This window comes from Chlorocebus sabaeus, chromosome 15 (assembly GCF_047675955.1).
Source record: "Chlorocebus sabaeus isolate Y175 chromosome 15, mChlSab1.0.hap1, whole genome shotgun sequence".
NCBI lineage: Eukaryota > Metazoa > Chordata > Mammalia > Primates > Cercopithecidae > Chlorocebus > Chlorocebus sabaeus.
The window spans coordinates 71,979,681-72,004,662 of NC_132918.1; the positions used below are offsets into that span (position 1 = coordinate 71,979,681).

A 24,982-nucleotide genomic window follows, 5' to 3' on the forward strand; every position below is an offset into this window, starting at 1 on the left:
CTTTTTAAGGGGCCTAGAGACTCCATTTCGGCTGCACATTAAAGTCATCCCAGGAAGGAGAAGGGAAAATTGAATTGCACCTTCTTCTGCTTTAGAAAGCTAGATGGGTTGAGGGTAGGGATCAGGGACCACAACTCAACCCCGAAACTTTGGGCTTCCAGAACTGCAGGGGAAACTGATTCTGAGATCTGACAATGGAACCTGGGGCGGGAGGGGGGTACCTTATTCATAATCCTCCCTCACAATAGAGGAGCACAGTACTCGGCACCCAGTAAACACTCATTTGTGGAATTGATTTTAAGCCTCCGCTTTTCCCCCAAGGAGGGCAATCAATCCATTGCACGTTTTGCTCCTTTCACCAGTTTAATTCAGCTCTGATCTCAGTAGTTAGAAAAATAGGGGAAGGAATGGGGCCATAGACTGCTGCAAGTAGAGCTGTGTAAGGGGGTGCGAGGAAGGAAGGCGAGAGCAGCGGAGGGAGTTAATACTCCTACCTCAGCTGGTCTCCTGCAGCCAACGCTCAGCCCCCGCCCCCTCTCTCCTTTCCGGACCCCCCAAATGCGAGGCGAGAGAGCAGCGCCGGCGAGGCGCTGGCTGGACTCTGACTGTCACGTTAATTCCCTGCTGCTTTTCTAGTCCCCAGCCGCCTCGCCCCTCCTCCCTCATCCCCAGGCTGGGTTTGGAGGCGATTTCCCTCTAGTGACTGAGCCGACTGCATCTGGGCAAGCGGCGCTTTGCCTCTCTCGCGTCTTTGTCTGCTCTTCCTGCAAGGCTACAGCGCCTGGAGCAGGGTCTGCAGCGGCCGCCGCAGCAACACGAGCCAAGTCGTGCCCCGCACGGCAGCCCGGGGCCGCACCCTCGCTCGGTGGCGGCGCCCGAAAACGCCAGCCGCGCCACGCACTGCCTGCGTCCCGCGACCCAGCCGCCGCGCACCAACCCCGCCGCCTTCGCCTGGAGCCAAGCCCGCCGGGCCGGCCCGGTCCCAGGTGGGCAGCTCGGCTTGCAGCTGGTTGGAGGTGGCGGCCGCTGCAGCCCTGGCAGCGCGCACACCCCTAAGCATACGCACCCAACGCCTCCTCCCTGAGCCACGAGGATGGAGCAGCCACCCCGGCCCGGGACTGGCGCAAGGTAAGGTGCAGCCGCCTGTTGCTTTTCGCAGCGCGCGGGATCATCCCTCTTCCCGGGTACCTAGGCCGTCCCTCCAAGGAACAAGTAGAGAACTATTACCTCAGTTCTAAGCCATGCCTTTCTAAGCCCCCCCCGATCCCTTTTGCGCAGACCCTGGGAGAGACCTCCTCCTCCTGGAGAGATACAGTCGACCCTCTTTGCTCCTGTTCAGCCGGCTGCTATACAATAGTCTGCAAACTTTTGTGACCCTTCCCTGCGCGGTGCTCACCCCGTGCTGTGCAAGTTGCAGGTTTAGTTCTTGCATTCGCCCTTCCCCCAGCCCCTCTTGCCATATGCATCTGCCCATTTCTCTCTGTGTGTTTTTGCCGGTCGACTTTTCACTCCCCGCAGCTCTGGCTCCTGAGGCGAGGGTTTGGGACCCAGCAGTGCTCATCCTGCCTCTAGGAGCTCGGTAGGGACAGAGAAGGTGAAATAAGAGAGGTAGGACGTGGAGGATGGCTGCGGCCACCCCTGAAGCTTTGTCCAGCGCGATGGGAGTCAGTCCATCCTTGCACACGCCACCCCCAACTCGGCAATGAAACCTTTGGAGTGGCTTGCGGCTGTGCGCCGTGGGAACTGCAAGTGCAGATATGGGTGGGTGAAGTAAGTGGCTCAGGGAGGGAAAGGCTGCTCGTGCGGTGGAGGAGGAAGCTGAGGGTCGGGTAGATCTGCCCACGATTGAGGGAAATGAAAAGGTACTGCTAATGTGGACGAGGGGCCAGCCCTGAGAGGCCATCTGACGAAGAGGAAAAGGGATTTGAGTCCGGAGGGCGCTGGCCTGGGTATGTAAATACAGATGGGGGAGGGGCTTGGGTACCTGGGGGCGCGTGGAGACAAGGAATGGAGCCCTGGAATGCCGGGCCCTTGGGTACTTGGGAAGGCAGGCTGCTCAGTGCCTGGGATGGGGCGATCTCTCCCCCCATAAGCAAACAAACCTCCCCGCGAGAATCTGAATGCGTTGGCATCTTGGGTGGTGACTGAATGGTCAGATCGCGGACCAGGGATGCTTCTCTATGCTCTAAGAGGACCATAGTCTGCTCTCTTCTCTGGCACCCGCTTGCTTCTACGTTCCTTCACCTCCGCAGCCAGGTCGGTAGACCCACGCCCACCTTCTCTGCCAGGCGCTCGGGAGTCAAGGATGTTTCCGCAGCCGCAGTGTAGGAAGGGGACTCCTGCCTCCCAGGGGGAGACATGTGTGTGGGGTAGAGGGGAGTCCCCAGCGCCCGGCGAGTAAACAGGGGTCCAAAGTGGTTGGATGAGAGCGCAGGAGCGGAGGCTGCGGTGGGAGCCACTTTCTCCCGCCCCTCCACAAATCGCACCTGGGCGGAGCGAGGGAGTGGGGGGAGCCCTGTGCTGCGCCTGGGAGTCTGGGGAGCACAGAGCTGGAGGGCGCGCAGGGAAACGCAGAGCTAGGAGGTGTGGGCCTCGGGTGAGGGGAGACCCAGCTCTTAGACCTGGGAGCCCAGGCAGAGGTGGATCTGCCCACCTTGCAGTTTCCAGGTAGATCCTTCTGGTGGTTCCAGATGCTCTGGCAAATGCAGGAAGGGGAGGTTCTTTTCTCCTGTGCACCCCAGCAATCTGGAGTGCAAGACCGTTTGCGGGAGGGGGCTTAGTCAGCTGTTTCGAAGAGGCAGCCTCGCCTCCCTTTTATCCACCTAGCCCCCTATTTCCGGGTGGGGGCACAGTGACTACCAAGGACAGCAAGCTCCTCACTTAACCCTTCTCTCCCTGAGGAGGTGCATGCTCCTCTCCCAGAGGTGCCTTTGGCTGAGAGTGGATCCCTGGTTCCTAGTAGCCCTATAGGGAAACATTTGGTTGGGTGGGTTTGGAACCCTGTACAACCTTTAGGTCCTCCCTGTTCAGACCTTCCACGTGCAGGCTTTTCTTACTTTCTCCGCGGGTGCCCTACAGAGGACTCCTGCTCCTTTGTACCAGTTGGGAAAAAGCAAAATTCAGAGCAGTTCCTTTTTCTGGGTCCCTCGCCTTGGCCACATCGAAGGAAACGTCGACTCGCCAGGGCTCCCGGGAGAAATCCCGAGGTCAGTCCCTCCCATTCCGGGGCACCCCTGGAGTAGGTAGCTCCCTGCCTTAGCGGTGGCAAACTCCAGAGCCCCAAGGAGCAGAACGGGGATTCCCTGCGCTCAGGCTCCTGGTGCAGTTCCTGAGCACAAAGGCCACACCCTCACAGGCCAGGCCTGGTGAGAGAGCCGGGCTTCTTCACAAGCACCTGGATACCTGAGGTAGGATCCTAGACTTAAAACTCGCACTCCACGAGATTTAGCTCTGACCCCCGCCCCCGCTCGCTGGGCTCATTTCTTTCTGAATGCTTATCTGTCGCCTGAATTTGCGCTCTGGCCACTTCTTTTTGCGTGTAGAAACAAGTTAGAACATGTCCCTTGGTAACTTGAGGAAAGACTCCAGATCCACACCAAGGTGGGTTTATTTCAGGTTGCTGAACTGTTCTGAGGAGACAAATAGTAATGTAACAATCAGCGCTAGCTAGCGGGTGTGGAGTTCTTACTCTATTCCAGACACTATATGTGATATTGTGTGTGCTTGTGTTAGATTTAACCCTCACAACAGTCCTGAAAGATGGGTAGAGATACTTATCTCATGTTATAGATGGGGAAACCCAGTATTGAAGAAATCAAGTTATCTGCTTATTGGCATTCAGTCTGGAAATGGTGGTGCTGATTGGTCTGGTGAGCAGAGAACACTGAGTATGTCCCATACTCCCAGCCCTATTTGGTACTGAAAACCCTTTGTCTAGAAGGAAGCATGAGCGAGGCCCCTAACCCTTTACTCCAAACTGCAGGGGCATCCTATGAGTGCCAGTCCTGGCCTGTGAGCCCCTGTGACCAGAGTATTGGGAAGACTGATGTTGCATATCGCCTGTCTCAAAGTTTGGTGGGGTACATCTTGGTATAGTGGAATACTAGTACTGTAAATCGATTTAGAGAACTGGCTACTGGTACTGGACTTCTCTTCTGAACCTTTCGTAGACATTCTCTTTTTAAATAGGAAGATAAATGGAAGGAGGGATCCAAATATGAACAGGGATTTGCTCTGTGGTCAAGAACTAGAGGCAGTTTTATGTAGCAATTGTATTTGGCAAAGGAAAGCCTCTCTCTGAATTGAGTCACAGAATTAGAGCTAAGAGGAATCTCAGATATCATCCCACCCAATCCAGACTCAGGGAGGAGATTCAATGCTGAGCTCAAGGCCACTTGGTGCATTTGTAGCATAATTAATGCTAGAACCACTGCCTTTTGACCCTTGCTCAAATATGGTACCATTATACATAAATAAGTTATGCTCACTCCCGCTATTTTTTTAGCATCTTAAAATCAATCAGGAAAATAATTTTTATTTTAAAAAGAGTGTTTTGCTTATTTTCCCATAAATGCTTCTCAATCAGCATAACCAGAAAAACTATACCATATATAATGAATAAGCTACCACAAATGTGACTCTTTTTGCAAAAATAAAAGTTTGCAGAATATTTATAAGTCTTCAGATCAACAAAAATTAACTATGCAAGCCTCCTCTGGATGATTCTAAATAAGATTAAATGATTTCTAATGATTTTAGCAAAGTCCTCTGTTAGATTGAGTTGCTTCATCCTTCCATACTTCCAAGTATTTGTGAAAATAATAGGGAATTTTTCCTATCACAGGAAACATTCTTTTGAATACAATGGCATGAATTATTGGATTTCTCATGGATTTTTGACTTTTTATTAAAGTTTATGGTGATGTAAAGCTGATGCAAAACAATATATTTCTGTACTTGAGGCTCAGAAAGAGGAAAAATAGTTCTTTGTCACTTCCAGTAATATTTGTCACTTCCTTGCCTACCTAGCCCCTTCAACAAAGGGGGCTTTCTCCAGTCACTTGAGGATTTCATACACCTTTAAGCATTTCATGAGACAAAGCTCTAGTTTCCAAGAACACCTCATGTCTTTTCTCTATAGTACCAGGATGTCCTCTCTTTGGAGACAAACTAACACAAAGTCAATAGTAATATTGACTATGACTACAGTAATAGTCATAATTAATAGGGGGGATAGAAGAATCCTGTTTTTCAGAATCACATCAGCAGGGCAAGAGTCATAGACAGATGGTGGAAACCTGGTGCCTTTTATGTCACCTGGAATAGGATTTCTATCTCTAATGCTGTGGCACACTAGGACCTAGGTCATCCTATAGTGAGGGAGGTGGAAGAAGAAAAGAAGAGAGTGAGTCAACATTATTGTCAGAGGAGGGATGGGTGGAGGAAGATGGAGGTGAGGCTTGGCTGCTGAGGGACTCAGGTGTGACCAAAATGCCCACAGAGATCCAGCGTGCACTAAGAGCTGCTCCTCTTCTTCCTTTTTTTCCTACCCCCAACCTCAGTCTGCCTTTTGTGTCAGGTCGACTGTTCTGAATCCCCAAGACCCCAGTTATCTCAAGGGGAAGCATTCATTCTCCAGAGAATTCATTAGAAACCAATTTTGTTTTTATGCAAGTAGGAAAAACTTGCACAGCTGCCCCACTCTTCAGGAAGAGCCATTCAAAACCAGATCATCCAGAAGGGTGACCTTCTGGAGGTGGGGATACCAGCTTAGTTGAGTTGCAGCAGTGTTAAAGAAAAGAGATGTAACACTGAAATTAAGTGTGACAATATCCAAAAGAAATGGTTTCTGTCCCAGGGACCACAGGAAGGGGAATCCTTTGGAACCTGGGCAGACATTCTGGTGTCCAGTTCCTAGTTTATTTATAGGAGCTGTATCCTTATCTTACTTATGTGGTCCAATCCCCTCGACTTATTTTATTGTGGCTTCTGTGTGGTGCAGTATCAAAAGTCCCACATCACACATCTTCTGGGGAAATTCTTTGGGGTGTGCCTTTATCTTAAATCATATAAATATGAGTTTGTTGACATTTAGAATAACAATTACTATTAAGCAATATGCTCTGAGACAAAGGATATGAAAAAATAAAAACTTTTATTCAGAACACAATGAATAGATATGCTTATACAATACACAGTATGAGTTAAAAGTCTTGGGTTAGATATTTGAAAATAAAAAATAATCAAGATTTAGAATATCTGATCTTGACTATTTTTAATAGCAAGAGAAGCTAAATAATAAGGTTCTGTAGAAAGAGTTTGAAGAAGATGCTAAAAAAAAAAAAAGCTGAGAGTAGGACCTGAGAAGCTTTACCTTCATAGATTTTATTTTAAACAAATATAAAATATCTTAATCTATATTTAGATTTGAATAATCCATAAGATTAATAAATTTTGTATTTATTTTATTATGGGCCGATTCTGACTTTGTGAACTTCATTTGATAAGTGGTTTGGAGTCATGATGGAAGCTCTTATACCTTAGATGTTAGTCTATATCTACATATACTTTATAAAAACTTAGTGAGTTAATACATCTCAACATGACAATGACAAATGAAATGGTCATTTCATATGAGAATGAAATCTGGAATCTTCTCAAAAGCTGATAGGTTTGAACATACTATTTCTCCACCACAGCTGGTAAGTTAATAGTAAGAGCCATATAGTTCTTTCAAAATAGATAAAGGAGTAAATACTTAAAAAAAAAAATCCTCCCCAAATAAAACCAGATTTTATTCTTTAGGAGAATAAATGAACAGATTAGGAAAGGTTATGAAATTTACAGTTTCATTTTATCCTAAGCTCTCTCAGCTACCTTTTATGTTAATACTTGTCCAGTGCAAATGTCACTGCATTTTCAGACAGTTTAAAAAAATGCTTTAGATGCCTTTCATTAGAAATAAAATGGAAACAAATATTACAAATATGTGAAGCTATCCTCAACCATGGAGTAATATTTGACAAAGTGGTAAGTATGTTTCCAAATACAGATTAGTTTCCTTTTATTCTCTTTTCCTCCTCTACCACCTGCCCCCCCACCCTGTCTCCTTCCTTCCCTCCCTCCCTCCCTCCCTCCCTCCCTCCCACCCTTCCCCTTCCTTTCTTCCTTCCTTCCTTCCTTCCTTCCTTCCTTCCTTCCTTCCTTCCTTCCTTCCTTCCTTCCTTCCTTCCTTCCCTTCTTTCTTCCAATTTTAGGTCATTGATAGAAGAAATATTCAGTAACTTACTGGGAGAGACTGCTATAATAGTTCAGGACAAATATGTCCTCTGGTGAGGGCCGTGCTGAAGGCACAGTGCATAGTTCTCTAAAGCTAAAGCACAAAGGTCATGAGGTCTCATGGCTTTCCCCTGAGTCTTCTAACCTGAGCTCTGATTTGGAGAAATAATCATTGTATAGGCCTGCTACAGAGGGCTCCCCCTGTTAGCAGTGACTAAGCAGTATGCTTTTCCTATGCTGCACTGGGAATTTATGCACTGAGAAGAGTCCTGGTCCAGGCTGCTGATCTTCCCTAGATGTCTGGCCATCACGGATTATTAAGTGGAATACTTTTCACCCTTTCCACAATTATATTTAAGCTTAGGGTTTCAAAGCTTTTATTTTCCTGCTACTATGTGTTGTGCGGTCATTTATTGGAGTGGCCAGTTTGTTATTTTAACTGTGGCTCAGAAACAGTGTCTGCTAGTAAACTGAAAATGATTCCCAAAGGGAAGATGTACTGTAGACTGTTGATACCCAGTGCTTCCGCTACAAAACCTGTGAAAGGGGTATGGTGTGTGCCAGCCAAGTCAGAAGGGCCAAGCTAGAGGCAGCAGACAACAGCACAGAAAGGTAGGAAAGGTGTGGGCAAGAGAGAAAGAGGAGTAAGAGAAGCATGGCAAAACAAAAACAGCAACCACAAAAAACCTACCCAAAGGAAGAGAACCCGATACTTAGCACAGTAAGACTAAGACATACCTGATAGTAAACCTAAACCAAAGGATAAGGGGGGGGGAAAACAAAACAAAACAATAAGAATAAGAGAAGGCAAAAAAAGAGAATGGGAGTAATAAAGACTGAAAGAAGAGGCTTATAAGGAAAAGGAATGCACTAAATAACACCGCATAGCATAGATAATTCACAGGCAGCCTAGCTCCCCAGCCAGAGGACAAGGTCTCTTTCTCACATATCAGAGTGCCACATTAGTGTGGCTTTATCAATCTCCAGGCCAAGGTCTTCTCTGATTTACTCCATGGTGCATTTTGACAGTCTGACAAAGCCTAGGGGCCCTGGAATGGTGTGTTTAAATGCATAAAATATAATACATATGATTATAGCACAAACCAATTTTATTGAAATATCTGTTTATCGACTTATAAAAGAAACCACTGTTACTAATGTATGTGCTTCTTACATAATGCCTCTATAACAAGATCTTGTAGTGGGACTACTGGCTAGTATTGTTTCGAAGTAGGAATGGGCATACATGCTCCTATGAGATAACTATGGCAGCTGTATTGTGATATGAAAATATTTATATTGGTAACTTAATCACTAGTACTGCTACTATTGAGGTTTATGGCCTGTGTTCAAAATGGAATGAGATGGTACATTGCCATTTAAGCTTCACAAAGTTGCGATTTTTTTTTCCATGCAGGTTCATGAATGCGTTGAATTCTATTGGTAGATGCCTTGGAGGTCTCTGACCCCAAGAACTCCAGACAATGGCAACCATATAATTTATCATTTCCCACTGGGACACTTTGACGAATGAAAGGGCTCTTAGTTGTTTTTCCAAGACAGTAGGTATAAATTGGGATAGGCCCGGGCAAATGGTAATACAGCTACTTTAGCACTCTGGGATCTTCTAGCAGCGTTAGCACTTTGGGACCTTCCTCCCCAGATCAGTTTTCACTTCTCTGACTCGGGAAAGTGGCTTTTTCTGCTCTGTTCTTAGGGATCAAGACTGTGGATAGTGGTATTGGAAAGTAGAGAAGACCTTCAGCTGGAAAAGGATCCTTTATCAGGGCCACAACCAAGATATGGGATGCCTTTGTGAGAAATGAAAAATGGGCTTCCTTGGAGCAAAAATAGCCTCCTGGATCCTGGCCCGATGAACCCTGCCTTGTGTTTTAGCTCCCAGTGGCCCCCTTGGCTAGGTTCACTGTAGCCTTGGCCAATATCACCTGAAATGAGGGTGAATTATCAGACTCCATTGCATTTCAGCCAAAAGTTTCAACTCCCCCTCCAACAATTTCTCTTGAGTAGACTTGCCAAAATAGTTTTTAAAGATTCACTTCGTTTCCCTTCCCACTTCCCAGTTATCAGGAAATGGCTTTGGCCCAGGCAGGTAGATGGAGAACCATGAGAAAAGGTCAGGATCTGAAGAATTTTTAAAGTAGATAATAAGGCCTTGAGTGATAAAGAGGGAACTGTGGTCATGGAGTGTTTTCCTAAACAGATGGCTCATGTTGTCCAGGGAAGAAGATAACAGAATGTCCCTGCTCCTGGAAATTAGCATGTTTTTGTTTGTTCTGTTTGATGAAATAGAACCTGCTTAGTAGAAGAAAAAACCTCTTCTAAGAAAGCCTTTGACTTTGCAGGGGTGGCGACATCTCAGAAAATGCCCTCTTTATGTGCATATAGACTATTTGGGAACCAGGCAACCTAGTTCTCGTTCCAGTTCCAGCTTTGACTGTAACCATCTCTGTGGCACTGGGCTGGTTACGTCAAATATTCTGGGCTCTACTTCCCCAGTAAGAGGAAAGTTAGGAATTAAATGATTTCTAAAGTCCTTTTCAGTTATATGTGTGTATAATGTCAAAGATGTGTCTGACATTGTTTTATTTTTACTCCATATGATGTCTTCTCTGTTTAAGTTGATTCAGACTCATTTCTTTGCTTAGGTCTTCCAGCCCTTACATGTTACAGATCCAACAATGATAGATGGACACTCTACAGTCCTGAGGGTCTGTTACACCTGGAGCACTTCTGGGAAACTACAATAAAAGGATGAGGGGGAATGACACAGAGAGAGAAATAGCTGACCGGTAAAGGGACAAGGTACGAAGGGGTGAAACAATTGATAACTTTTCTTGCGGCAATAATTGTCATGTAGGCAAGATATAGGAAGATGAAGAAGGGTTCCTTAGATTTTGACTATGTGCCCATCTTGTGTCCAACTCTTTATAAGCATATGATCATATCACTCTCTGCTAAAATCCTTTAAATTACTCCTGCTTGCATATAAGAAGATTGCATCCTTAGTATGGTTTAACAGGTCCTTGTTTAGCAATGGGCAGGTCTACGCAAACCTATCCCAAAGTTCAAGGAAGCTGAGAGGCTGAAGAAAGAGGCTGACAAATCTAGTTTATCAGAAAGAAACCTACAATTGGGACTTAGGAACAGAAGTCATGTCTGTATGTCAGGCGATAGCGAGACAAGATGGTGGATCCCTGAGCCATTACCCACTAGACCCAGGGTTTACATATTATAGGAAAGGGATGATTCCGAAAGGATTTGTAGAACTATTGAATATGGTAACATCAAATTTGTTTGACCTAAGGGCAGGATTTATAGTAAGTAAGTACCCGCTCTTACACAAGGAACACTAGATAAGTGGAAAATCTTAGAGGCCTTCCAGGAACTGAAGTTAATCAGAAGTCAACATGGTGGATTAGCATCCAAGATGGAGTTGCTTTGGCCTCCACAGTCCTTTGTCACCTGGCTGTTACCTGTCACTTTACGTGCCATTTTCCTTGGCATACCCCATGCCCTGGTGTGTTCAAACTGTCCCTCTCCAACTCTGTAATCAGATATCACGTTGGCATCATGAAATCAGCCATGGTAGGAGGATTTGCACCACTGTTTATACTACGAAGCAAGCATTTTCCCTTAGAAAGCTGGTTGTAGAGTTTACAAGCACATACCGCTGCCCCTACCCCACCAAAAGACTCGATGCTCCTGCAACAGAAAGCACTTTTTCACATCTGCCTCCGCCGCCATTCCCTATTGCTGACAGTTTATCTGTCCTCCCCTCTCTTCTTCCTTTCTCTTCTTCTCTCTCTCCCTTTCTTCTATCTAATTATTCATCCACCTACACACCCACTCATTCATCCAAAGGTAGCCCGACTAAGTTCTAATTAATCTGCCATTTAATAGCTGAGTGAGTGACTGTGGGAAATTTTTCTAACCTTTAGTATGTCACAGTTTTCTCTATGTGCAATGGGTATAATAATAGGTAGTTGTGAGGCTTAAATGAATTAACATGAACAAGGTGCTTTTTAGCAGTATCTGGCACATGAGAAGTACTACTTAAGTCATTGTTATTATTATTGAACAAAATATTATGGATTGCTTACTGTGTACTCAGCACTGAATGTGCACAGATGAAAGCAGGTTTGTAAAACAAGCATAAGAAAATGGTCAAGAACCCTGAACAAAGCCTGATTATCCCAGGGGTATCAGAATTGACTTCATGGTCAATTCTTCATGGAGCCAGGTACATTTGAACCGAATCCTGGAAGAAGATTATATATACCCACCAAATTGATAAGACAGATGGGGTTATCCCAGGAGGAGGCAAAGCACAGACACAGGAAAAGGGAACAGAATAATGGCTTGTTAGGGTTTTGTGTAGCTGAGCATGAGGTCACAGACAGAGGAGATCTTTGATCAGCTCTGGGTTATGGCAAGATCTTCCAGGAAGTGAGCTGCAGTCTCCTTTTAGTCCTTTTTTTTTTTTTTTTTCTCCTGTTGCCTGCACCAGTGTAGGTCTAAACTTTGGGTTTTCCAAAAGGTGTCAGAAATCCATATTTTCATGCGTAAGATCCTAATGTTTGGTAGAACCAATTCATTTAAAACATAGTAGAACTAATTAAATTAAAAACAAAATAAAACAAAACAAAACACATATGCAGGCTATACTCAGCTTTCCACAGAAAAGTGGAGCCCTGGGTTTCCAGGCTTGGTTAAGGATGATAAGCTCTGCAATTGAAATTTCTGATTTTGAATATGATTCTGCCATTAGCCGTGTGACCACAGGTGAGAGTTTCTTAAGCTCTCTGAGCCTTGGTTTTCTGCCAAATGGCTATATTTCTTGTCTTTCATACCTTGATGTGAGGAGCTTTTTGGATGATGGAGATAAAAGTCCTTGCAAAGAATCAGACAAGTGTTAGAATTCTTCCTGGGTCCTAGCATGCTGTGGCAGAGCCATCACTCAGTACAGCCCTCAGCATGGTTTAAGTCACCCAAAGATACCTGAATGTCCTCACCTGCCTTGTTAATTTTAACAATAGATGGGGGAAGGAAAACGTAGGTGTATTTTTCCCCTTTATTCTGTTAAAAACATCACAAGGAGCTTGACATTCCATTTTGAAAGTCTGTGTGTCAAAGATCCAGCTAAGAGTTATTTATTGATTCTGCATAGATTCAGGGTGACAGGGAAAAGGTTCATTTCACTCGACATGGTGTGTGTTTGTTGTTTCCTTGAGATGGGGGGGGGGATTCTCTGAAAAGGCATCTGCTGCACTACTTGTTAATGGGGGTTATGTCAAAATCTGTACTTGCATTTGTGCAATTTCCCATCTTTTGATCCCTTTCCATTCCAGGCTGGCTTTGATCATAAAGGCTTTTAAGGAAATGATCAAACCCTATAAAAGTCAAATTATTTCTGGTTGAGGGGCTGAGCTTGGTGAATGTTGGCTTTGACACTGCTGAGAGTTGGATATGTACCCAGCTTGCTTCATTGGGGCTGGCTAAAAGCTCTGTGTAATTGCAGCTTTGCAAAAACTCCAGGCTATTATAATACATTGAATGTTGGTGTTGTCTGATTTGTGTTATCTTTATTTGTTTTGTTGTATTGCCTGATTGAGCATGATCATAAGAAGCTTCAAAGATACAGGCAGACCTTGAAATAAGGATACCTAACTTTCAGAAGCACATTCATTATGAGTTTTGGCTCCACTGCAAAAATTTTACTACCTCTGCTTCTGGAACTGACCTGAGCCTCCGAGTCTGTTTTAGTATCCTCTGAGCCTCAAGCCACGTGGACCTCAGGACTGCAGTGTCTGATGCCTCTATAGCTCCCATTTCCTGCCAGTTTCTGGAGCCTTGTTCCCCGAACCACTGCAGGAGTCCCAGAGGGGCCAAGGTTCCTCTCCTCTGAGGTGGATTTGAGACACCTTGTTCTACTGAACTAATATTATAGATGAAATAGCACATTTGCTATTAAGGAAGTATCAAAGTCCTAACCCCCAATGAGATGGTATTTAGAGACAGGGCCTTTGGGAAGTAATTAGATCTAGATGAAGTCATGAAGGTGGGGGTCCTCACCATGAGATTAGTGTTTTTACAAGAAAAGACACCAGAAAGCGTGCTTCCTCTCTCTCTCTGCCTGCACGCACCAAGGAAAGGCCATGTGAGGACACAGTGAGAAGGCGGCTGTCTGTAACCCAAGGAAAGAGCCTACACCAGGCCGGGCGCGGTGGCTCAAGCCTGTAATCCCAGCACTTTGGGAGGCTGAGACGGGCGGATCACGAGGTCAGGAGATCGAGACCATCCTGACTAACACGGTGAAACCCCGTCTCTACTAAAAAATACAAAAAACTAGCCGGGCGAGGTGGCAGGCACCTGTAGTCCCAGCTACTTGGGAGGCTGAGGCAGGAGAATGGCGTGAACCCGGGAGGTGGAGCTTACAGTGAGCTGAGATCCGGCCACTGCACTCCAGCCTGGGCGACAGAGCGAGACTCCGTCTCAAAAAAAAAAAAAAAAAAAAAAAAAAAGAGCCTACACCAGGTATCAACCCTGCTGGTATCTTCTCCAGAACTGTGAGAAATGAATTCCTGTTGTTTAAGCCACCCAGTCTATGGCAATTTGTTAAGGCAGCCCTAACTAAGACAAGAAATTAATGTAGGTTAGCCTGGGCATCTCATCACCTTGTAAGCATCTCTTGGGATAAAAATAGACCTCGCTTTTGCATCTGTGTATATCACAAGCCTGGCCCATAATTGGCACTCAGTAACTATCTGTTGAATGAATCAATGAACACTAATGATTTAAGTGAAAAAATCCAATTTATAAATAAACATTTAGCGAACAGTTTATTCTAGTGTTGGGGACTTCCTGCAATCATGGAATAATGGTTTGAGATGAAGAAAAAAATAAATTATTTTAGGATGCACACACACACACCCCCAAAATGTTAGCAACCTCTACTTTTTTTACTAGCTCACCCCACAGTGACATAATGATAGGAAAATAAATACAGTCAGCATGCTTTCCTATTTACCCAGCATGCAAGCAAATGACTGTTTCTAAGCATTTGCAATTTCATCAAGATCTCTTAGAACCATTCTCTATAAAGAGATGCTGAATTGAGCTGCTGACCTGCCAAAACCTAATTAACTTGAGTTTAGTAAAATAAAGAAGTCCTTTAAAAAAAAAAAAAAAGAGAGAGAAAGAGAGAATTACAGGAAGGGAATTCTAAGGTCCCTTTTAATTTGAAATCCCTAGTGGGCAGGTTGCCATAGAAGGATGTGATTTTTCTTACAAAATAGTGACTTTAGGATTTTTTCTTGTTGCTCTTAGAAATTCCTCAGACACTATGAGGAGTATACTCCATGGCTTTTGCCATTTGAGAATGGAGAAGCAATTTCCTCAAGATGCTATTCATCTTTATTCATATCTGGATGCAGATGAGTTCAGAATGTGTGGGTGTGGGATTTGAAGAGTCTGAAGTGCTTAGGTAACAGTTGGCATGCCAGTTGTGTAATGAAGAATATGTATTGACAATATTAAATTGTGGGCTAAATCTCATTTTTTAGTGTTAAAAAAAAAACACACACACAACAAAATTTCTAAAAGCTACAGTGTTGTTTTTATGCCAGGGGTGTTTCTAAATGTTGGGACAACAGTGCTGAAAAATATGGGCCTCCAATATGCATCACTTTCTTCTGCCCAGCCTGGGTTTAGTGTGGAAAGCCCATATAGCTTTCTTTTTAACTGGAGAGTGCCGTAGTCTTTCTTTTCCTTCCTTCCTTCCTTCCTTCCTTCCTTCCTTCCTTCCTTCCTTCCTTCCTTCCTTCCTTCCTTCCTTCCTTCCTTCCTTCCTTCCTTTTCTTTCTTTCTTTCCTTCCTTCCTTCTTTCTTTTTCTTTCTTTCTCTCTTTCTTTCCTTCCTTCCGTCTCTCTCTCTCTTTCTTCCTCTTTCTTTCTCTCTCTCTTTCTTCTCTTTCTTTCTCTCTCTCTCCTTCCTTCCTTCCTTCCTTCCTTCCTTCCTTCCTTCCTTCCTTCCTTCCTTCCTTCCTTTCTTTCTTTCTTTCTTTCCTTTCTCTTTCTTTCTTTTTTTCTTTCAGACAGAGTCTAACTCTGTCGCCCAGGCTGGAGTGCAGTGGTGCGCTCTCGGCTCACTGCAACCTCCGCCTCTTGAGTTCAAGCAATCCTCCTGCCTTAGCCTCCTGAATAGCTGTGATTACAGGTGCCTGCCACCATACCCAGCTAGTTTTTGTATTTTTAGTAGAGACAGGGATTCACTGTGTTGGCCAGGATGTGTTTCTAAATGTACATTCTTATTATATTCAGCTGAGTGAAGGAAATGACATCAGTAATAACAGGTAAGAATAATTCACTTTTCATATTGAAGAAGAGCCTACCGGTTTCTAGAAAAATTAGTGGTAATTTATTGAGTTACCATGAAGTTGTTGTTTGCTTCTCAGCCTCCACCACCTCAAATTCACCATCAACTTCTAGGGCTTTATCAGGTGAAACTTTGTGCCATTACTTCTTTTATAAAGTCATGTTCTTTTCTCTACCTTACCTTTCCTTTGTGTGGATGGCAATGAAGAGGTCTTCTTTCTACTCAGTTGTAAATTGACCGAGAAGTCTGGGCACACTGTGTCCAGGGCTAGGAAACGTTTGTGGATTCTGTGGATAGCAGGCATCTCTAGTAATACGTGGATATTCAGGGTCCTAGACTAGTCATGGAATGCCTAGAGCAGGAGATTTAGCCATTTTTCCTGCTATAGATCCCTTTGGCAGTCTGGTGAAACCTATGTACCCTTTTTCAGAATGATATTTTTAAATTTTAAGAAAGTACATAGGATTACTAAGAGCAAGACAAATAACACAAAGTACACTGAATCTCACAGAATTTACAATATTATGGATGACTAATATCATCACCCAATGTGTCATCAATAATAATCTTAAACTTACTTTAAATAACACATTTCAACATTTTGTTTAACCATCAGATGTGTTTGAACTTGCCTGGTCTAGACTTGTAGCCTACATGTATATCATATTCCAAACAGCAATAGTAACTTTCGAAGAATCAAAAATTCTCATTTGAACTTTCCAATTTTGCAAAATTGTAATGACTAATTTAAATGCCTGACTTCTTTCCATTGATGAAGAACAAACAAGTATGAATAAGGAATTCCACAAAGCATTGTAGATGTCTAAATATCTAGGGTGGGATAATGCATCTTCCACCTTTCATGACTGAATGACTGCCAAGTGAAGAATTGACCAATACTTGTCTCTATATATTATGAGGTGCTATGATCAGGAGAAATTAACTATCATGACTTTAATGTCATGGTGTAAAAAAATAAATTTTCAGGATTTGTGGAAGAATTGTATTGTCATATAAAAAGAACATTGTGACTTTTATTGGTGATGTCCCAGATATATAATGGTAGTATAATCTGTTGCCTGCCTTTTAAATGGAAGGAAATGCCAAATTTCAATTAAGGGTCAATGGAAAGAAATAAGAAGAGATCCTACACAGTTGTAGATCCCTTACATTCTAGCCACGGCCTCATCATGGACCTGTCGGAACCCTGAAGTTAAAACTTCTGTCTCAAAGTGTGAACCAATACCTGATGATGTGGAAAATAACAGCTAAAACAGTTCTCAGAAAAATAAGACCTACAGATGGGATTATAAAAAGAATGTCATTTACTGTTTGTTAACTTATTTAACAAACACGCCATAGTTCAACCTAAAGTTTGCAATTGACTTCATAATTGGTCCCTTTGGAGAGAGATACTGTTGCCTTTATTCAAAATAGTATTGAGTCTTCTCTGAGAAGCAGTGGTATAATATTTTGAATATTGTCATCAATGTTCATTCTTAAATGGTTTTGGGGTGGTTCTGGTGTTTTGAAATAAGTCAAAGTCAATTGAAGTAAGGCTGCTGAATGAAGAAGGTAATCAAGGTGTGTGAACACCAGACTGGGACTTGAAAATCCTAAGGATTTTTTTGGAAGGGGCTCATCAGCTACCCTGAAGGTTGCTTTGTAGCAGGTGGAGACGAGGTAGGGATGAGATTCAGAAAGGACTGCATTTCCAAAATGATAGCATCCTTGGAGTCAGCTTATAATTCCCTGGAATGACTACCTTATAGAGGAACACTCATTTCCCTCATTAAATAGTCCCATTCTATATAGTCTTGAATAGAGCTGCACTGTTCAATAGAAATATCATGCTAGCCACTTGTGTAATTTAAAATTTTTTTCAGTAATTGCATTAAACATGTAAAAAGAAAAATGTATACTTAATTTCAGTAATATACTTAATCCAGTATATTCAAAATTATCATTTTGACTTGTAATCAAATAAAATGTATTAAATTTTACACACTAAGTCTTTGAGATCTGGTGTTATATTTTATACTTATACCATGTTGCACTTTGGACACTAAGTTTTCATCAGAAATACTTGACCTATATTTAGATTTTGTAAAATTCACAGTTGAAAAAAAAAAAAGTTCATATGTCTAAGTTGTTTCAAACATACTTAAATATTTTCCAATGACTGAATTGGATATTAGTCTTTAAATTTAAATTAATCACAGTTAATACACTTAAATAATTAGCTCCTCAGTTACACTAGCTACATTTCAAGTGCTCAGTAGCCACATGTGGCCAGTGGTTACTGCATGGGACAGGACAGGTGCAAACTATATGAAGAAACAATTGGAGAGGAATTCATAGGCACTGCATGGGCTTTAAACTCACTGGAACCATTAGAGTCATGCTTGTCTTTCCAGTTTTTTGTTGTCTTTTCTATGAATCACTTCGTTTAGTCTTTTTGTTAATCTGATATTTTTCCAAAAATCTGCCCACCTTCTCTTTAGAATCCTTTTGTGTGACCCCTCCCAAAGGCCTTTCCTTATGAGTATTTATTATTTATATCCAGGGACACCACATGGTCTCTGCTTCATAGACAGAAGGTTCAAGGGTGAGTTTAGGTGACTAGATGAAGACAGGAAGTTAATGTCCCTACACCAAGTCAGGATGGATAAACAGCTAAACCACAGGAGTAAATGTTCCTTGCTCAGAGCCCCACAAAGCAGCCATCACTTTTGAAGTACCTCTGCTTCTGATTATGAAGATTTGGGGGATTTGGTGTGGGATGTAGGAAACTGCATTTTTGTTAAGTGTCTCTTACTCTCTCTACTCTCCCCACTAAGTGATTCAAAGAGCCTAATTTAAGAATTGTTACCCTAAACCCCTCCCCTCCCTCTATATTCTTTTTAGCAGTGGTCCTCAAGCTGTGTTCTTCTCTCTTCGTGAGATCACCGTGTCTTGTTAAATTGAAGAGTTCTAGGCTCTGCCCCAAGTCTGCAAATCAAAATATCTGAAAGCATGGCACTAGGAATCTACTTGAAAACAAAACAAAACAAACATACCCCCAAAACTCCCTAAATAATTGTTATGCCTTATTCAAACAAACAAACAAACAAAACACTGCTTTATACAGACCCCAGCTTAGACATAAAGAATTTACTAATCCCAGCCTTTCTCATTCATCCTCTTTTCCAGTAACTGGCATTTAAAAACCCATGTCATATTTTTTCTGCCTCCCCTCTGTCAAGGTTATTTTTAAAATATGGGACTGGGATACAAAGGTATAGATCATGAGGTCCTGTTTCTGATCTCAGAGAGCTTGCAGATGTAGGAGGAAGAGACAGAGACCTGTGGAAAACTGTGTTTATAAAGCACTACAAGTGGAGTACTGCATGGCATGCTGAGTGTAGAGCACATGAAGAGCACAAGAGTCATATCCACTGGACTGTGAGCTGGTGAAATGGCTTAGAAAGGACTTTGGGCAGACGCGGTGGCTCAAGCCTGTAATCCCAGCACTTTGGGAGGCCGAGGCAGGTGGATCACGAGGTCGGGAGATCGAGACTATCCTGGCTAACATGGTGAAACCCCATCTCTACTAAAAATACAAAAAACTAGCCGGGCGTGGTGGCGGGCGCCTGTAGTCCCAGCTACTCGGGAGGCTGAGGCAGAGAATGGCGTAAACCCGGGAGGTGGAGTTTGCAGTGAGATCGCGCCACTGCACTCCAGCCTGGGAGACACAGCGAGACTCCGTCTCAAAAAAAAAAAAAAAAAAAAAAAAAGAAAAAGAAAAAAAAAAAGAAAAAAAAGAAAGGACTTTGGGAATCCTGAGTTGATCCAGGAAAGGTCAAATTGGTGTTCTGCCGGACAGCTAGAGGCAGGGAAGGATACCTGGAGATTTGATATGAATTAAGGTGTGAACAGGGAAGCAGGGCCCCTGTGAATGACATGGAATAATAGATTTATTACTAGAATAAACAGATCTTCCACAGTTGTGGGAGATGCTTGGAATGCAAAGGTCTTGCAGGGCACAAAAAGTCACTCAGTAGGGACCATGAAGGAAGCTGGTGAAGAAATCGATGGCAGGTATTGCCTCTACTGCTGGTGGTGGGACTGAAGTTGCTCTAGGTCCGCAGGGCTCAGGGAAGAAGAAATTGGGACTGGTGTGAGGAGAAGCAAGGGCAAACTAGAACTTATGAGGATGAACAAGGACCTGTGCCCCAGTAGCATAGGTGGCCTAAGGAGAAAGCAGACACCCTTTGCCCTGGAGCTGCACACCCAGACTGGGAAACTGGGGGTGGAGACCCAGGGGGATGCGGAAGAACTGTGGGCCTACTTGTGCTCTCCCCAACACTGCCAGCCAGGAGATCAACAGCAATGTGTGTTAGCTGAGATAGTGCCTTCCAAGGGTAATTCTGCATAGCATGTCTGCCTTCCAGATCTCAGGATGACTTTTCTCATGGCCAGCCTCAACTGGATTCCCACAGGAAAGGGAAATCTGGGAAACATGGTCCCACAGAGTTAAGTCAACACGATAGAAAACCACTGCAGTTGGCTTAGGAAACCTGAGCTGGCAGTGGCGAGATGGAACGTGGGCGTGCTGGGGCAGGGGACTGAGGTGGTATGGCAGGGTGTTAGCCTATGGACAGCGGTAAAGCAGCAATGATGACCTTGAGGAGTTTTATCCTCTATATATTAATGGATTTAAATGGAGGAGTAACTTGATAAAATAGATTTTCTTTAAAAAAAATAATACATTTTAAAAAAATCAAAAAATGTTAAATGTCAGAACAGTTTTCAAACTTTTTGGTATCAGTATCCTTTTAGACACTCAGCAATTACAGAGGATGTTAAAGAGGTCTTGTTCATGTGGGTTATATTTATCCATATTCACTCTATTAAAAATTAAAACTGGTAACATTTTTAAATATTTACTAATTGAAAAAAGTAAACCTATCACATGTTAACATGAAAACACATTTTTATGAAAAAAATTATGTTTTGCAAAGCAAAAAGTATTTCCTGAGTGGTATTATTGTATAGTTCTGCACATCTCCTTCATGTCTCGCTTAATAGAAAACCGTTGGATTCTCGTATCTGCTTCTACATTCACTCTGTTATGATATTCCATGTCAGGAGCCTTCAGAAAACTCCACTGTATGTTGTGAGAGAGAGAGAGTAAAAAAGGCATATCACACCTTAATCACATTGTAGAAACAGTCTCATCTTCAGGAATCCCCTGCAAGGATCTTAGGGACCTCCTGGAGTCCCTGGACCAAACTTTGAGAGCCACTGGTGTGGTGGAGAAGATGGCTCTACCAGCAAGTGGGGATACCAGCAGGCCTTGCAATAACTTAGGGGAGAAAGATGAAGGCCTGCACCAAGGTGTATCTTCAGGAAAGGAGAAGAGGATGAATGGGAGAGAAGCTAAGGAGACATAAGCCATAGAACTTAATAACTCATAGGATGTGGGGATGGAGAAGAGGGCAGAGTCTCTGAGAATGATTTGGCCAAATGAATAGCTGGATGTCAGCAGGCTGCTGGTACAGGTATAGGGCATTACTCAGCCACCTCGGCCCCACACAAGTCAGTTTCTCTACAGGCTTTGACCCAGTGAAAAGGAAGCAGGAGGTCGAGCCCTAGGTCAATGACTGGATTTTAAGAATATCACTACACACCAGCAGGAATTAAGATGGGCAGAGTTGGCTGGGCACAGTGGCTCATGCCTGTAATCCCAGCACTTTGGGAGGCCAAGGTAGGCAGATCACAAGATCAGGATATTGAGGCCATCCTGGGTAACATGGTGAAAGCCTGTCTCTACTAAAAATACAAAAATTAGTCAGAATTCCTGACACTTCACACCTGCTGTATATCCCAGACAAAGAGACAGAGGCCCAGAGACCCTTGTGAGTTGTTCAAGATCACACATCTAGTGGGTGGCAAACTGGGAGCTGACTCTAAACGCCCAGGCCAGCTCATTCCACCACTCCATGTTGAGTCCTGGGCTGACATAGCCATTTATATATAAAACCATCTATACAGGTATAATCCTGTTCCTGTAATCCCAGCTCTTCGGGAGGCTGAGGCAGGAGAATCACTTGAACCCAGGAGGTGGAGTTTGCAGTGAGCCGAGATCACACCACTGCACGCAAGCCTGGCGACAGAGCGAGACTCCGTCTCAAAAAAAAAAAAAACAAAAAAAAAAACAAAACAAAAAAAAAGGAGGCAGAATTTCCAGAAGCATTCAAGTGTGGGCTGGTTTAGTCTGCGATGTTCACATATGCAGCGACACAGGGAAAAATAATTGGTTGGTGAGTGACAAAGACAACAAGGGATGAAGTTTGTAAAATGCCCTTCTCCTTGGGGCTGGACACATTCATGGTTGTAAGAGCACTTGGGAGGGACTCAGGAATCCAGAATGGTGACATGGCTTTGTATACACACATATATGTGTGTGTGTATATGTATACATGTATATGTGTGTGTGTGTGTATATATATGTGGTTGTATGAAAACACATATATAAAACTGTATACACTAGACATGTACTTGTGTGTGTGTGTATATATATGTCTGTGTTTATATGTGTGTGGTATACCTGTATAGATGGTTTTAAATATAAATGGCTATGTCAGCCCAGGACTCAGCATGGAGTGGTGGAATGAGCTGACCTGGGCACTTAGAGTCACCTCCCAGTTTGCCACCCACACACCCACTAGCTGTGTGATCTTGGACAACTCACAAGGGTCTCTGGGCCTCCGTCTCATTGTCTGGGATATACAGCAGGTGTGAAGTGTCAGGAATTCTGTGATACTAAGTGTCAGGAATTCTGTGATATGATGTGCCTTTTTTACAGGCCACAAAGAGTGATCTTCTGGAGGACACAGGGATTCCGTCACTGTCAGGGTTTGGCTAAGTAGCATTTTCCTAAGCCCCTTCTCAATCTTGTCTGTTGAATGATTTGGAAATAAGTAAGGACGCAGTCAGTCTGATGTCAGGGGACTATATATAGCAGCTGCATGTCTCAGGAGTCGCAGGTCTTGTCATTTGTTTGGATATGGTCCCCAATGTGGCCGGGCAACCTTGGCATTTTCTTGTCTTCTTAGTTCTTGAGAAGCCTTTTCTTACCAGGTAATTCTGCATAGACACACATTCATGCACAAGTAAGCACACACATATACACACACACAGCAGTTTGACCATGCTCTGCTCAGCATTTCCAAGTATACCACCGTGGTGTGAAAGGTGGTTTAGATGTGTACGAATTGTTTTTTGATATTTACATATGCTTTGATAAGTATTAGAAAAATAAAACAAGCATAACAAAGCCATTTATGCAGACATTATTTCTTAGGATAAGGAATCATTTAAATAAGTTGACTTCAAGAAGAAGATTACATAAGTATGAACACAGGTAGAGCTTAGATATAGCAGAAATCTTGAAGGTAGTATTTGAGTGGCTAATATGTGGGAAATACTAACTTAATTGTGTTGATGAGGCTTTTGTTCTAACAAATCCAGAAGAGGAGAGTGCCTTACCAGGTAATACCTGGTACCTATATCAGAAGTGTTTTTATTCATTTATTTGATAACTCAGCCTAAAAATTCCTTGGAGAATCTGAGTTATTTCACGTCTACTTCATATTGGTCATATCTGGTACTTAGAATGTTAGACTTTAACCTGGATACAACTAGGGGGAACAATCTGACACATTTAAATGAGGAAAAATTATGCAAAGCAACTGACCCTGGAATCTATGAAAATGTCAATGTCACCAAGGACAGGGGAAAAAAACCATGCTGGGGAACAGTTCTAAATTAAAGTAAACTAAAGAGATATGACAATGAAATATAATGTGTGATTCATAATGGAACCCTGGATTAAAAATAAAAAGTTATTAAGGGCATTTTGGGACACTTACGGAAATTTGAAAACCCACTGCTCATTAGATATCAATTTTGACCTAGGTATCAATTTTGGACCTCCTAAGTGTGACAATTGCAGAATAGGACCATATTCTTGGTCTTAAGACATTTACATTGAGGTATTTAAGGATAAGTACATCAATGTCTACAACTAACTCTCAAATGGTTCAGCCAAAATACACATACATAAACATATACTCACACATATAATGCCCATATATACATAGATAATATACACATATACACATGCATATCAAAACATAGACCTGCAGACACATACACATACAGACATACATACGCACATGCATAGATACAGACAAAGACACAGACATCCATCCATACATATATCTATACATGGAGAGGGAAAGCGAACATGACAGAACATTAACAATTGGTCAACCCAAAGTGTTTATTTGCAATTCTTGCAACTGTTCAGTAGACTTAGACTTAAATTTTCCAAAGTAATAGTTGCAGAAAAAAAAATTAGACTTTTTGAGTTAAAGAAATCTCAGAGATAAATCTAAGATGTTTGTCGTGTGGATTAAGTAGCAGGTGTTGAGAACTTGGATAACATTTTTGAGCCTACTAAAGAGGATGTTTACATTGTGCAGAGACCTGTAGTTGCTTCCCAACTATTCCACAGACAAGAGTCCCTCCACAAAGTAACTATGAGACATAAAGATGGTCTCTGGTAAGCAAAGAAATCATTTAAATAAGTAAATTGACTTGCTCAAACTCAGCAAAGATGGTTCATAGTGACTGCCTGGATTCTAGCTTGCATAGACTTTACTGTAACAGCTGATCGAACAATACTATTACACACAGAATGGCCTCTGCTATTATATATGTATATATATGTGTGTGTGTATAATTTTCATTCAATAAATATTTTTGAATGCCTTCTATGCTTCAGGCATTGCTCCCAGGGTCTGAAGGTAAGAAAATTAAGATCCTACTTCTCAAACACATTACTTTCTGGAGTGTGAGGGATAGAAAATAGCCAAACGAGCAATTAAAGGAATGGAGGTATTTCAAAAATTGCAATCTTGTAATGGAAAAACAATTATGAGGGTATCATGTCAGAAAGTGATTGAGGATGGGTTCTCTGAGGAGATGGCCAACCGTTAAGATTAGAAGGAAGAGCATTTTATTTTCCATGTCTCTGCTATTTATTCCTAATTTCCCCAGCCTTTGAGTTTGCCCTAATATCAAGGTCAAAGGCCTTCTGAAACCTGACCATTCTGCTGGACTATCCCAAGATCTGTTTCTGACTGTGGTCCATTCCAAGTGACCATACAATGTGGCCAACCCGAGGGTGTGCGCTTGTTTCCTTGTTCTCTTGTTGACGAATGCAGATGTTCTCTATACACTTATTCACAATGTAGGCCAC

General features: G+C 42.9%; 1 protein-coding gene across 6 annotated transcripts in view; it reads left to right on the forward strand.

Annotated features, from left to right (window-relative positions):
- Positions 1–525: 525 nt before the first annotated feature.
- Positions 526–24,982, forward strand: part of LRRC3B (leucine rich repeat containing 3B) — a 92,038-nt gene continuing 67,581 nt past the window's right edge. Inside the window, exon 1 of one of the 6 annotated variants that reach the window (XM_008009303.3) lies at positions 526–1,128. The gene's annotated coding sequence lies outside the window, so the exon portion shown is untranslated. Of the gene's footprint in view, positions 1,129–1,307; positions 1,950–1,977; positions 2,257–2,299; positions 3,408–8,656; positions 10,102–24,982 lie in introns of those variants that run through there. The other 5 variants (XM_008009304.3, XM_073023645.1, XM_008009306.3 and 2 more) reach the window with 5 other exon arrangements.